At 25.2% G+C, this 15,825-nt stretch overlaps 1 non-coding gene across 1 annotated transcript; it reads right to left on the reverse strand.

Annotated features, from left to right (window-relative positions):
* Nucleotides 1–15,528: 15,528 nt before the first annotated feature.
* Trnai-aau (transfer RNA isoleucine (anticodon AAU)) lies at nucleotides 15,529–15,602 on the reverse strand. Its single transcript has one exon. It is a non-coding gene; the product is annotated as a tRNA-Ile (tRNA).
* Nucleotides 15,603–15,825: the final 223 nt, after the last annotated feature.

Below are 15,825 nucleotides of genomic sequence, written 5' to 3' on the forward strand. Positions count from 1 at the left end.
ATATATATATATATATTATTTATTTTTATTGCATGCTCGAGGTTAAATGTACCTAAGTACGCATCATATGCATACCTATATGTGTGTTTTAATACCGTATGTTACTAAAGAATGCTGAAGTGAATAATATTTTTATATTTTAAGTAAATGTTTGAAATTTCTTATTGTGTAAATGAGAATGGGACAACATACAAAATATATGTTTGTATTTATATAACTGTATATAAGTAAATTAGATATGAAAGAAATTCAAGGATAATTAGGTGTTGAATGAGTCATGATAAAAATCTTTAAGTGCATTATGCATGTGTAAATATTTTCGCATATTTGTTTTTTCTTCTAGAAATTAAGTAATTTTACAGCAGAGATTTTGGGGTTAATGTGAATTTAATTAATTATTTTTACCTATGGTTCTCCTCGTTGTACGAAATTGGTTTGTATTTATGTAAGTAATTAATGCATTTGATACTTTGATCTTGTTAATAAGAAAAGTGATTTTTAACTTTAATGAAATTTATTTTTAAATAATGGAAAAAATTACGTAATTTTTCAACAGTGGGGATTATAAGCATGGCTTATTTATAGTTATAATGCCCTAGCTTTTAAATTGCAATAATCATTGTGATAATTTTAAATTGTGGTTTTAAATTGAAACTAAAATTTCACCCTTCACTTTTGTATATTTTATCATTTTATATAGAGTGTTCAAATCTCTAACTAAAAGTGCACTTCTATAATTAAAAATTTTTTACTAATTAAGGAGTTTCGATTATTATATTTTTATTACGCGTGTTGTATACATTTTAATAGACTGTAAATTGCAAATGTCTGAAGAAAGCTTTGAACAAGAAAATTTGTATTTCAAACCATAACAGCCAGTCATTGTAACCCTATCATAACTTGACTTCCTCAAGCGGTTAGAGTACAACAGTTACAAAAATTTGTAATGCAGTTTTCTCATCGTTCTCAAAATTTTACATAAAATGGAATTATATTTCCAAACTTTGTGTTTATTTGATATTTGACTGGACAAAAGCATAAAAAGTTACTAATAGCCTGAAGTAAATTGGAGGAAACCCCTCAGTATGATGGCATCTCTCTGTAACCCTCCAGCGAAATATCGTTTATAAAATAAAAATACCCCTCAACCAGAACATAATGTCTGCCGTAAGAAAAATTTTTATAGAATGTAAAACAGTATGCTATACGACTCCGGGCCGCACTCCGTACATACACGACCAGCCCTCAATACAATAAAACAGTTTCATTTTTTTCGCAGTCTTTTAAAAATTCAATTACTGTGTAAAAGTAGTATAATATACAGAGCCATAGTAATATATAAGTTAGATGTTATTTATATATTATACTACACTTAAGAAAAAACAATAAAATTAAACGCGATAAATTAAAGACGTTCGCTTTTAAAGTTCTAAGTGAGTAAATTTTACTTATGCGGTTAGCAATCCAGGGTTAAGTATTTTCATCAGTATAAATATTAAGATTTTGTACAGTACTAAACAATATTGCCAAAAAAAAAAAATACATTTTAATTTAACAATACTGTTATTTACGTGAACGTGAACAATCAAAAAACTCGTGACAAATAAAAATCAATTTTTTAACGAGTTTTTAATGTTTGAATCATAAATTTTTTTGCTTTGTTTTCTGACACATGAATCATCACCATTGAAAATATAAATTTCAATTGAAGAAAATAATATTGAAAACTAATTGATAAATCTAATCACATAATCTAGAAAAATTTATTGAAAATACATACTTAAATAACACAATAAGTAAAATGGATTGAAACTTGAAATATTACAGTCATGAATAATGTGAACTTGGAAACACACACACACACACAAATTTTACAGTGTTTAATCAATTTTAAATTTATTAAAAAATTTATAACTTCGTAATCTTTGTTAAATTTTCATTAAGTACTTATTAATTATTATTATCCAAAAACTTGTTATTATTATTATAAAAGTTAAGCATGCCATAAGGCCATAAAGCAGACATAAAATGGAGCATAATCTAATCGCTCTTAAAAAACCTATCCCTCAAGTGAAGAGTACTACACGAAGAAATGAAACCAAATTTTCTGTAATTAGAATGTTCTCGAATTAATAAATGAACTACTTTTGTTCTAGTTATTAAATTATTTTTTAAAAAGGTATGTAAGTAGATTGCTCTTAAAAGATGTAAAATTAGCTCAAAATTTATGAAAATTTGAATATTCAGTTCTAAAGTTCGAATTAATTAAAATGTACAGCCTTGACGATGCAAACTATTGTTTAATATAAACACGAAAAGCAACCAATAAAATTTAATTTGTATAATAATCTTAAGTCCACGTACATATACTGAAAAATTCTATATTAGCGAATTCAACCACCATAGATTTCCAGTCTCATTATAAATCGTAAATATTTCCATATTTTAAGTTATCAGAATTAATTTTAATTAATTACAAAATTAACAATATTATTTCAAATAAATTTTACTAGCAACTTTTAGTGATAAATCATGCTTAATCTATATTAAAATTTTATTTTACATTCACAATTTTATCAACAATTTCAATTCACAATGCATTTTCAAATTAATAAGATAAGGCACATAAATGAGAAATGAAAGAAAAGAGAAATAACACAAAAATAATTGTTATACAAAACAATAAAAATTCATTGAAGACTCAAGTATTTTTTACTTAATTAATAAGTACTTTTATATACCTGCTTTATTCAATTAATTACTTATTGTCTTCATTTTCAACTCATACAAATGAACGCAATTTCTGTCACTTTAAAAAAATGCATTGTTTTTATAATTATGTAGCTATATAGAATTTTATTGTATAACAATATTTCAAGTGTATCTTCTCAATTTCACAAAATTTTCAACATTTTTATTAAAAATTTCTTTAATTTTTTTTTTTTTTGTTTAATCTTCAATATATTTTTACTTTAATCAATATATTTTCATTACACTTGAGTGTGCAACATACATATATGAGTTTATTTATATTGTGGTCTCCGTCACAACTTGACTTGGTGATAAATAATTACTTGACCTGTCATAATATATATTTCATTAAATTTTTTTTGTTTTTGTATTTTATTCTCTCTCTCTCTCTCTCTCTCTCTCTCGCTCTCTCTATCTATATGTATAACAAATTGAATGAATTTATGAGTACGTTGTTCATGAATAAAATAAAAATGATTTCATCTGATTACTTTATTTTTTTTTTATTGGAAAACATTTCAAGGCGAAATGCATGCATTCATTCAGTTTTATATTTTTTTTTTCTTTTTTATCCTTCCTCTTCTCTAATAGATAGAAATTATTATATATGCTTATATGCGTATAATGTATATAATGATTTTCTTTTAACCTCTTCCTACTTTTGTTTTTGGTTATTGCTTTAGATTTTGTAATGAAATGCTGTTTTTTTTTTTATAAAATATAGGAAAAAAATAAAAACGTTCATGGAAAGTGAAAAAAGAAAATTATTATCGACAAGGGATATCATGGAATTTTTCAAATAATCTTGGTATATTATCTAAGTATGTGGTTTTAATACATATAGATACATATACACATATAAATATTATATGCTTTATAATGCATAGTATGTACGTAATGTGAGTTATACTGTTTAACGCATCATTTTTTTACATAACGTTAACACTTATTAAGACAATGTGCTTCCAATCTCTCACTGTTTAATTATATATAGAGTTTAATAATATAGAGAGTTTAAATTTATTTAACATAGTACTTTTTATATAGCTTAAATTTTTTATCATAGATCTACGATTTCAATTTTCAAACATAGGTACTATGTTAAAATAAGTCGAAAATTTTAAGGTGTAGTTGCCAAAATTCTTCAATATTAGTTGGCATTATTGTCAAATTTAAAATATGTCAATTTTCAAATTTTGCGAAATGTGTTAGAAATAAGTTTTCTATTTTTTATTTACAACGTTTCTCATTTTTTAGGTCTAAAATTATTTGTCATATCGTAAACGCATTGCAGGACAGCACCTCAAATTCAAAATTGGACAAATTGCAATTAACTTCTAGGTTATTGAATGAGACTACAACTGTTAAAACATTTTATATTTTCTACACTTTTGCAATTGCTGCCTGCCATATTTTGTCAAATTCAATGGTATAATTTTTTTTTCCCAAAAATTTTGTTGTTGTGTTGGGATTTTATAAAGCTTACATTTTTCCAATTTTAATTTATTTAAGGTTTTAAAATGCGATCCCAATATGTTTAGAGCATAGGAGTGTTGAATTTATAAAATTTAAATTTGAATGAGAAAGCGAACCAATTTTCTCCAAGGCTTAGCACAAAATTAAAGAATTTAAATTTTATGCTATGATTTAAAAAAAAAAAATTAAAAATGAAAACGTAGAAAAAATACATCTATTAAAACTGTTATACATCATTAGTCAAGAATATAACAGGCAATTTAAACTTCTTCAAATATTTGAATCTGGTAGGTTGGTTGGTTGAAGTGGCAGATGCAGTAGGTCAACCACAATCGAACTAGCACAAATGTGCCGTTTTGCTACCACTATCCCGTGCATTTTGCTACCTCTAAACGGCCTAGTGATCACATATTTGAAAAACGGCCCAGCGGAAGTGGTAGTAAAATGACACATTTTAGTTAATTAGATTGCGGTTACTTTTTGTATTTTGAAAAGTGTTAATGAAGAAAGTACCAGAGCTATTTTTTATTTTCTAAAACTGATATATTTTGCATTTATATGTCAATATTTCGCATTGACCGCATGAAAACCCTTAAAAAAATAAATTAATATTTTTGGCCTTATTTCAACTAATTTTCATTCTTATACATTTGATTTGTTCTCCATTTGCAATTTCTTACGAACAAAATCGATTTGGAACACCATGTTCGTACATAAAATTATTATATTGTATAATAATTATGGTATAAGTAAATATAATAATGATGTTATGTATATGTTATACATGTGTATATAGAAATATTTAAGTACATATTTTCCTTATAAAGAAATCTGGAGCCTAAATTTTTTTTTTTATATAGCCATCTAAAGTATTTATAAATTTTCTCTTAATGGATATTTTATGTTACATACCATTACCGTTTTAGATTTTTCTTATATTTTGGTTTGCTTGTTTGTAAATTACAAGGACAATACATAAATTTGTAGTTTATATATCTCCCCTATATTAACAACCAAATACTAAAAGAAGGCTTAAAAACATTAGGAATAAAAATTATATATAAATATCGGGAAATCTAAAAGTATATATGTATGTATGTAGTAAGAATGTAAAAGTTTTACTTTATAACAGACAGAGAGACATGCTAAAAACAATAAGAAAAATTTTAATTCTATATGTATATGCTTGTAATCCTTGAAATGAAAAAGAGAGAAAGGAAAAAGCAAATAAAAAAAAAAAAAATTGATTTGTATCTCTATTTTCTAGTATATAAGAATTGGATAAAGGAAAAATCAGGATAAAAACAAGGATAGCATAATATAAAATATAAGGATATGGAAAAAAAAGCAAACAAATCTTATATATGTACATGTAACAATGCCTATCTCTGTCTTACATTCATTTTAAATCTATATATAGTTGAATATATTGTGAATTGAAAGCAAAAACAAAGAATGGGAAATGCACTGCAAAAAACAAAAAGAGAAAAAATTAAAATGAAAAAAAAAAATCTATAGAAAACAAGAAAGCATGAATCATCGTTCCAGTTCCTTTTTTATATCGTATACTTAAATTGTGTTCAAAATATTGAAAAAATATTAAAGGAATAGTATATATATAGAAATGGAAAATTGTGAATGATATGTGTGGAGGAAAGAGATATTGTAAAAATATAAGGGTATGGGGAAAAAAAAAACAACGACTTTTCATTCTTTTTATGTAAATAATTTAGAATTTTCTTTAATCCTATTGTTTTAACCATTTTCATAAAATATACTGGATCCGTATCATATATACATAAAATATATAGAATTGAATTGCCGTGTGCCGTATACATGACAATAGGCATAGAAGATTTGCTTTTGTTACTAATACCCTTATTCTATTAAAAAAAAAAAACTCTTAACAGAAAAACATATATAGAATTTCTAAATATGCTTCTATATAAAACAAATAAAAATTTCTAACTAGAACAAAATTTCAATATTCTTGCACATACTCTTACATACAATTGTGCACTTTTGTTTGCCATAGTTATTTTAACTATTATTTTTAAAAAAGGTATTTTCCTACTTTTTCTTCATTTTTTTTATTATTTTATTTTTATTATTCATATTAGATATTGATTAAAATATTTTTATATCAACCTAGATTTATTATTAAAGAATTAGAAGAAAAAATTCCAATAATTTCTATTTTATTTATAAAAATAATTTTCGTTATGATTATAGAATGAAAATTTTTCTTTGCAAATATTTCTACTAAAAAATTGTGCGTGTAATGTCTAAGTTACATACTATATATAGAAAATTAGAACTTTATAAGGTTTTTAGGTCATAAAGTGTAAGAAATTATTATTGTTATATTGGGAATATTATTATTCTCAAGTCTTGATCTATATAGTGGATTTTTCTAAGTCAATTAAAATATAAATAAGTTCAATTAGAAAATTGTTATACGAGTACATAAGAAATTCATGAAGTTTAAAAGATAATTATTAATTATTTGTAAAGCACTTTCATTCGGACTATTAAAGCCTACTATTTTATCACTAAGAAATTAACTGGGAGAGAAATTGTCCAGTTTACAACCGAATTATTCCGGAAACGGGGCATCGCACAAAAAACGGGGCATCGCACATAAAATCTTGCAAATTATGAAAAAAAAAATTGGCGAAATTAAAAAATTTTCAACTGGGTTTTTGGAACCATTTCTTTCATAAAATTGTCCTACCTTTCTACCCCCGGGAGATTATACTGCGTAACAAATTCCCTCTGTATAAATTTCTCCCTTAATTTTTTTAAAAATCTAACGTAAAATTAAGAAATGGATACTTATACTTTATTTTATTCCAATATCAAGTATTGGAATTGAATATTAAATTTTTTTATATTTATTAATTTAATAACAAAATTTTGCATTTTCTGAATTGAATTCACAAATGTTGAAAAATATTTGCCGAAGTTGAAAATAATTTAATATTGTTCCTTAATAAAAAATCATTTGGTGACTGTGTTGCCTTGTTATAGGAATAATACCATTATTTAATTACTTTTATTAAATGCCAACTTCTTTGAGTTTCAAATCTGAATCATATAATTTACCAAACTTCTTCAATATTAATTTAATATCACAAAATTAAGATTTTAAATCGTGAAGTGATTTGAAGATTGTTACCAATAAAGGTAAAATGCGTCACTCGTTTAAAAATAATTTCATTATTCATTTAAATTTCTATAGAATTTTGCTTACGTTTGTTTACATGAGATTACGTTATAGGAAAATTAATGTGAAATTCTTGTATATTTCATAATATTGAACAATAAGTTTTCTCAACATTGACCTTAAATTCAACGCTGGAATTTCCAAACAACTGCACAAGAAATTTGCCAACGACTTATGTTATCACCATGTTAATAATTGAAAGATAAAAATTCAAATGATCTCCAATATAAATTCCAACAAAAAAAAAATGTCAATCGTTTTTTAAGCACCTATACACATATAAGAATTTAAAAAAAAAAACAAAACCTATACAATAAAGAATCCCAAATATTTTCATGTTCTGAATTCTTTTTGTCAAAATTTGTACATTTTCTTGCTCAAAGTATGAAAAATTCACGCAAAAAATGTTTTATGTACGCAATCACTTTCGCAAATACTCGCAATTTAGTAAGATTTCAAATATACTTACAAACCAAATCATCAGCTTTTCAATTTATATATAGTGCTATCGTTATCAGGTTCTTTTTTTCCAGATTCTTATAAGGTTGCAATATATTGGACAAGAAATACCTACATAATGAAAAACAAAACCAACGGCAATACGAATAAAAAACGAAAAATTTTTTTAATGCAAAAAAAAATGCTTCAGTGGAGGAGAATTTACGACACATCTGTAAAGTAAATTTCTCTTTCTGTCTTTGAGTATCATGTCTTTAACATACGCCACTAAAAAATTTGATATCTTTTATGTATTAAAGCAAAAATGTCAGTGTATAATATGGAAATTCCAAATTACCAGAATTCTTCTCGATTCTTTTTTTGTATCTTTTTGTTTTTTGAACACTTAACTTTTAAATTGTAAATGATTTGTGTATGCTTATGTATAAAAACAGAAAAAATTTAGTATTTTAGTATCATTTTGTACTTAAAATTACTCGTCTTTTAAAACCTTTTTACGTTTAAATTGAAATTCTATTGTTAATTATAGACTTTGTTTTTATTATAACGTTTTCAATAGATTTTTGTAGCATTTTGTGGTTACTAAAGGAAGTAATCATTCACATGTCAGTGTGTATGTAGTAAAATTTAGTACTTATTTTGTGTTCCATTCAATAGCAAACAAAACTCAATATAAGTACGCGTTTACAATATGTGCAATGGTAAAAAATATTATTGTAAAAGCAAGCGATAAAATTTGAATTTGAACAAAATATGTAAAGTGTGCGTATTCCTTGTTTGAGTTTGCAATACTCTCATAGTTTTTAAATATCTTTGGGCGAATATATATATATATAGATACAGCACTTTTGGGCTTAAAAAGAGAAAATCGAATTTGATATAAGAGAAGTAAATTTTACATGTATAATCTTTATTTTATTTCAAACATGGTAATGATACAATCAAACCTCAGTAAGAACAAATTTTTCTTAACAGAACTATTTTCGTAATAAAAATTTTTCTTATTTTTTGACACTCTTAACATAAAACCTCCAAAAACCTTTACCTAATTTTGATGACGATTGTAGAGTTCTATAAGTCTATAGCACGAAAATGGTAAATGCAAATTATTTTTTAAAGCCGAAATTTTCTCAGAATCAAATAATATGAACAATTTGTTTAACACGAAATGTTTGATTTGGAAATTGTACTGCAGTGTATTTTATGTGCCGAATTTCGTTTTCTCCTTCAAAACTTTACTAATTTTTCTTTTTCAAATTTCTTTTACATATTAAATTAAGTATAACAGAATTTGATATTTATTAATTTTTAATTGAATTTTCAATACCTTTAACACGAAGTTTTTTCATAATACAAATTTGTTTGTTATAAATTTGGAATTCGTCTTATAAAGATCGAATTTTACACTATTGCAAAATGCTATTTATTAACTTGAGTGAGAATATTATATATATATATATATATTAATAAAGGGCGCGGCATTCAAATATTTTTTTAAATTGAATATTTAATGCTTTATGCTATTAAATGTATAAAAATTAATTTTTACTCATAAAAATAAAGAAATTCAATAAAGAGAGCCAAACTCTTTTCTTATCAATTGAACACAAATCGAAAGTCGATTTAAAAAAATCTTTATTCTTATATATTGTACATATAGATACGTATACACACAAACACTTGTATATTTTAATATTTCCTTAATAATAAATAACTTCCTTGATATAAATGACAAATTTTCAAAATTTTACAAATTACAATTTTATGCACAATAAAAAAAAAAATTCACAAATTAGCACACTAACAAAATATTTTACTTATATAAAACATACTATTCATACGTATACATACTATGTATGTATGTATATATATGAAACTTATATTTTGCCTGCCGCTAAAAGATTGAAAAATTGCCATTTTATTTTTCATTTATAAATCTTTTTTTTCCTTATCGAAAATCGTCAATATAAATAATATTCTACAAATCAAGTGATTACTACTCGTGACCTATCAAAATAATATTTTATTTAAAACGAGAAAAAAAATAGAGTTGACCTTGTCAACTCTGTGATACCCGTACGAATTTGTTATCCTATGTACGAATAACTAATGTGCCATAACTAACTCTGGGGCAGACTATGACTTTAAGTTGCCGTATTACCATATTAATTTATGTAAAATTTCAGTACTATGTGTTTTTCAAAATACTGGTTGTGCCAAACTACTATTGAAGTTGTATGGCAGCTACCAGAAAGAGAAAAGAAATTTTAGCGAATTTTATCAAGCACATCGGCGCTACTAATATATTCACTTGTGTGAAATCTCAATATCACAGCTTTTATAGTTTCTGAGATATAGCCAAATAACTTTTGAAGTTGTATGGCAAGTACCAGAAGGAGCCAAGAAATTTCAACGACTTTTATGAGACACATTGGCCCTACTAATATATTCGTTTGTGTGAAATTTCAATACCATAGCTTTAATAGTTTCTGAAATATAGTCAAATAACTTTTGAAGTTGTATGGCAGGTACCAGAAGGAGCCAAGAAATTTCAACGACTTTTATGAGACACATTGGCCCTACTAATATATTCGTTTTTGTGAAATTTCAATACCACAACTTTTATAGTTTCTGAGATATGGCCAAATAAATTTTGAAGTTGTATGGCAGGTACCCGAACCGGTACCCCGATCATGTCCGATTTAAATAGGGTTCTGGCACTTACTACAATAAATCATTTGTGAAAATTTGGTGAACTTAGCTCAATTAGTTTTTGAGTTATCGTTCGGACGGACGGACGGACAGACAAAGCTAAATCAACTCAGAATTTGACGCTGATCAAAAACATACACTTGAGTCTATATCTAACACCGTTATTTCTTAGCGTTACAAACGGTAAGGCAAATTTAGTATACCCTTCGAACATACGTTCGTACGGGTATAAAAATATGAAAACGCGACATGAAGAAAAATAAAAATAAACTATTGATCGGAATCTTTAATACAAAAAGAAAAAACAAAATAAGAAATTTTCGAAAACCTAAAAAAAGAAACACGAAAAATAAGAAAAATAAAAAAAAAGAGAAATGATTAGCGAAACAAATAGGACATCCAAATCAAAAGTATGACTTTATTTTTCTCTTTCTTCTCTGTCCAATAATAACATTCGCCACCCTCTCTTCCTCTATTTCTATTTTCACTCATAATATTCACTATACGAGTTACAATTTTACAAGTTACACTTAAACTTCGTGTACATACACACATACATCTATGAGAACAATCCATGCATACATATTATATTCTTATTATTGTATAGCACAAAAATCAATGGAGAAGGAACAATAATAATATTGACTTGTAGCGAGAATTTGCTGACATTTTTCCGCTAACCAAACACAAGTCTATTATTATAATAAATTATAACAGATTGTCGTGACTTCAAATCGTCTTTATATACCATTATTACTGTTATAATATTTTTTTTTTTTTTTTTAATTTTTTTTTATTTAGTATATTGTACTTTAATACATTGAAATTACTGTGAAGAAACTACATATACACAAATTATGTGACCCTACGATTTATTAGAATAAAATCAAAACTGTTGAAATGATAGTTATGGACAGTTTGTCGGAATCAGTTTGAATTCTGCTTTTTTTTTGTACATCTCTTTTTAAGTTTTATTACTTGTTTTTATATTTTATTTTCTTAATACACGAATTTTTAGACTTCCAGGTGAGATAAAATTGTTTAAAAAAAGAAAAAAATTTTTTTTCATTCGTATATAATGTATGTATGTATGTTAAATGCAGTAAGAATTGTATAAGGTTCTTCATTAAGGGCAAGAATGTAAAATTTTTAAATTTGATAAAGATTCAGTTTGTCATCCACATAGTTGGATGTTGCAGTTCGAACCCAACTGGTTGTGATTAAAGTGATTGAAATCCGGTTCAAAAAAATTACAAACTTTTTGATTGTTTAATTGCATGCGATCATACATGTATATACGCGCTTGAATATAAACCTATGAAATAAAAATAAGCAATCAAATAGTTACAAAACTAAAAATTGCATGTCTGTCTGATCCTTAGCTCTCGGTTACAATTTTTCGTTTTACTGTTTCGTTTATTGAATTTACAAAATAAAAAATTAGAAAAGGTGTGTGGAATGAGTGGGGTATGCAAATTACAATTAATTAATTAGGCAACACAAAAAGTTTTTCTCTGAAAGTTAAAAGCTCTGGGTAATGAAGATTACATCCCCTTGACCCCTTGATAGGGGACCCCTTGAATAGCATTGTAATGAAAAAATGTGTTTGGTTGAATTACTTACGATCAGAGTAAGAACTTAACAGTCCGTTTTATATTGTCCCAATAAGTCCACAACAGCTTTAAAATTCTGATTTTTTTTGTCGAATTGTTTTGCTATAATTTTAAAGATTTGAAATAAGTAACCTTGTTATGAAAGTTTTTTACATTTAAAAAGGGTAAAAGTAACAAAGAAAGTATAAAAAACAAGAAGTTTAAAAATTAAATTTTTTTTTTTTATGTTTTGTTGTGTATTTCTTTAAAAAATCATAAAGAGAAAATTATTATAATAATAAGTAAAAAAGTTGTTCTTATTTTCATAATTACAGGTGAACAGTTATAGTTAGTTTTACAGAAAGATTTTCTTACAATTTTTTTTTCGTTTTTTCTTGTTCTTGTTCTCATTTAATTATTTTCATTTGAAATTTTCTTTGTTATTTTATTTTATTTTCTTGTTTTTTGAATATTTTTGTAAATAACCGTATTGAAATCTTATATTTATGTATTAACGTATATAAACTGATTTTTAATTTCCGATAATTTACGATATATTAAACAGTTTTGAGGAATTTATTAGATAAAGAAAATATTTTTATAGTCATTAAGTTTTGTTTACATATATAAAGTAGGTCTATTTCAATAATGCAGAATAAGATGTGCTATTTAAATTAAATAATGAAAATATTTAACATTCTTAAAAATAAGGTATTGTTTAATTTTCATGACTAATGTAGCACAAAAGCAGAATTTTCTAAATTCGGTTTTATGAAAAATCCAAATATTGTACACGGAATTTGAGTTCTTAAGAGTCAAATATAGAATATAAAAATATTTGGTTCAATTGCAGCTATTTGAAAGTTTTTGAAATAATTTTCAGCCATGATTTTGAAAAAAAGAATCTTAAATATTAGAAAATGTTATTAAAAACAGGCAAAAACACATTAAGTGTTTGATTAAATTAATAAATTAAATGGAAAATGCTTTGTAAATCCTGTTTTTGTATAAGATTTTCAATTTTTTCAACAACTGCATTAAATATTTTTAATTAAACAACTCGATTTCTATAATAACCCATACTCTATAACTACTCATTTTCTATACATACGAGTATGTGAAAAATCATCGACAAACAAAACTAGGGGAGTTCAAACCGTAGTCAGACCCATTTGATTTAAATTGCGACTTTATCTCAAACTAAAACGCAAGTGAGCTGGACATAATTTCGTAAAACTAATCAAACTGACCAACGGTAATTATTATTACTCTATATCGTGTTTTTTTGTCTATGCACAATCTGTGAAAAAAGGCATGGATGTGCCGTTACAGCTTTTCCTGAAATCATATGTTCTTGAAAGTTTGTAATTGTAGATTTGTAGATTTGTAAACAGTGCACCACGACCACGTATATATAAAGATCTATTGTGCCTTCCCACCTGAGTACGGAGCACGACCTTACAGCACCCGCTCGAGCAAAGCACCGACCTGATGTACTCGAGCACTTTGTGAGGCACGAAACACCGCAACTCCCCCGTCGTTAGAGTAAAGTCCTCCAGTATTTCTCCAGAAAGTGTACTCTCTCAGAAAGTATACTTGTATTTACTTGTTATATATTTGCTTGGCACAATCCCATAGCTGTACACCATATATGCCCATACATGATTTATTATTTGATTATATATCAACACTTTGTTGCATTAAGCCAAGATAGAAGAACGACCTAGGACCCATATAACGTGTCAATACTAATACAAATACTAAGTAATTAAAATTATTAAAATTAAAAAGTTCATACTTTTAATTGCTTTTATTTTCTTATTCTACACAAAAAATAATTTTAATAATAATTTGGTCAAAAATTAATTAGTCACGAATAATTAAAGAAAAGACAAGAAAAAGAAACACAAAAATTTATGACAGAATACTCTCAAATTTATGCTAATAATTCATAAGATAATTAATAATAAGTAGTAATAAAAGTAATGACAATCATTATAAAGATTTCAAACCAATTTCTAAAAAAAAAATTTTTCTTTTCTTTTTTAGGTAAGTGAAACTAATTTTTGTGGAAGAAATTGTTGTGTTTTTCAGTGAAAAACATAATTATCAAAGAAGACAAAAACAATAATAAAACTATGAGAAAATTAAAATGAAAAAAAGATAAAAAAAAACAGCAGAAAAAACAACAACAATAGCAACAACAAATTATTTACTAGCAACGCTTCAGACAAATTGGTTATTTTGGTAACATCCAATGGGTAAAAACTAAAAACAGAACAAAAAAAAAGAAAATTCTTATTAATTTTTTCTTCTTTTTTTTATAGTTCTATTTTTTTTTTTTGGTGTTTCTATTCCTACCAAGTTTTTTAAAATAAATAATAAAATATTTTTCTATTTACTGGGAAGTCTGTAATGAAAATTTTAATATTTAGGTTAATGGATCAAATGCGTATCTAATTATAAAGTGTAGGGTGTTGAAGGTGAAACTAAATTATAATTTTGTCCTATATTTATTTATTTTTTTTCTCATCTCTCCTTTATTCCATAATTTAAGTTTAATTAGGTTATATTTAGATATTAAGAGTGTGTACACTATGATTATTACCCAAACTCTATGTAAGTACATTAATTTTTTTTTGAAATTTAAATTGTTTTGCCCAAAAACATTATGATCCAAAGACATTACGAAATAAATTTTTATTTTTATTGCTTCTTTTTTCTGTTTTGATTCCTCGAATGGAATGTGATGAATTATTAATCGATTTAAAAGTAATTAGAAATCAATTTTTTAATTATACAAATCTAATCTAAAAATCGAATTTGCCATCGGCTATGTCAAATTCCATAAATGTTGAATTAATTAACTCTTATTTTCTCTTGTTTAAATGAAAAACATTCAATCAATTAATTGTGCACCATTCCAATATTATTAAACATGAAATTGTAGTTAAATTGTAGCCTTTATCATACTTATGTTAATATTTCAAAAGAGTTAATTAAATTCTTATAAGCTCTTAACTCTTTCAACTCCCATAGCTCGGAAAATAAAGTTCTAATATTATTTTTTAACATCTTATTTAGTATTATAGCACCTTTTCAACATTAATAAATAAATTACTAATAAATTTTATAGCAATTTTTCTCATTTTTAATTAAAAATTTTAAATTTTCAATATATCATAAATATTATTCTTGAAAAAGAGAATAATTTTTCAAAAAATAATTTAATTTTATTTAATTAATTTTAATAATTCTTATTTTTAATTAATTATTCTTAAAATATTTACAAAAAAAAAAAAAAATTTAGATTGGCCCATGGGAGGATCGAACTCACGACCTTCGCGTTATTAGCACGACGCTCTAACCAACTGAGCTAATGGGCCAGTTAAAATGTGTTGTACAAATTTCTCATATAATCAGCAACATCGTAAATTTTAATAAAAAGAAAATGTTTCTGAAATAAAAAATTTTATTTTAAAGAAAAGAAATGTTGATAGGTATTAAAAGTATAGCAACATTTAGAAAATAAATGCATCTGCTACATAATATTTTGTCATTAAATAGAAATTTTACAGCAACAAATTGCTAAGAAATAATTACGAAACA

This window comes from Condylostylus longicornis, unplaced genomic scaffold (genome assembly GCF_029603195.1).
Source record: "Condylostylus longicornis isolate FDR11 unplaced genomic scaffold, ASM2960319v2 ptg000148l, whole genome shotgun sequence".
Lineage (NCBI taxonomy): Eukaryota > Metazoa > Arthropoda > Insecta > Diptera > Dolichopodidae > Condylostylus > Condylostylus longicornis.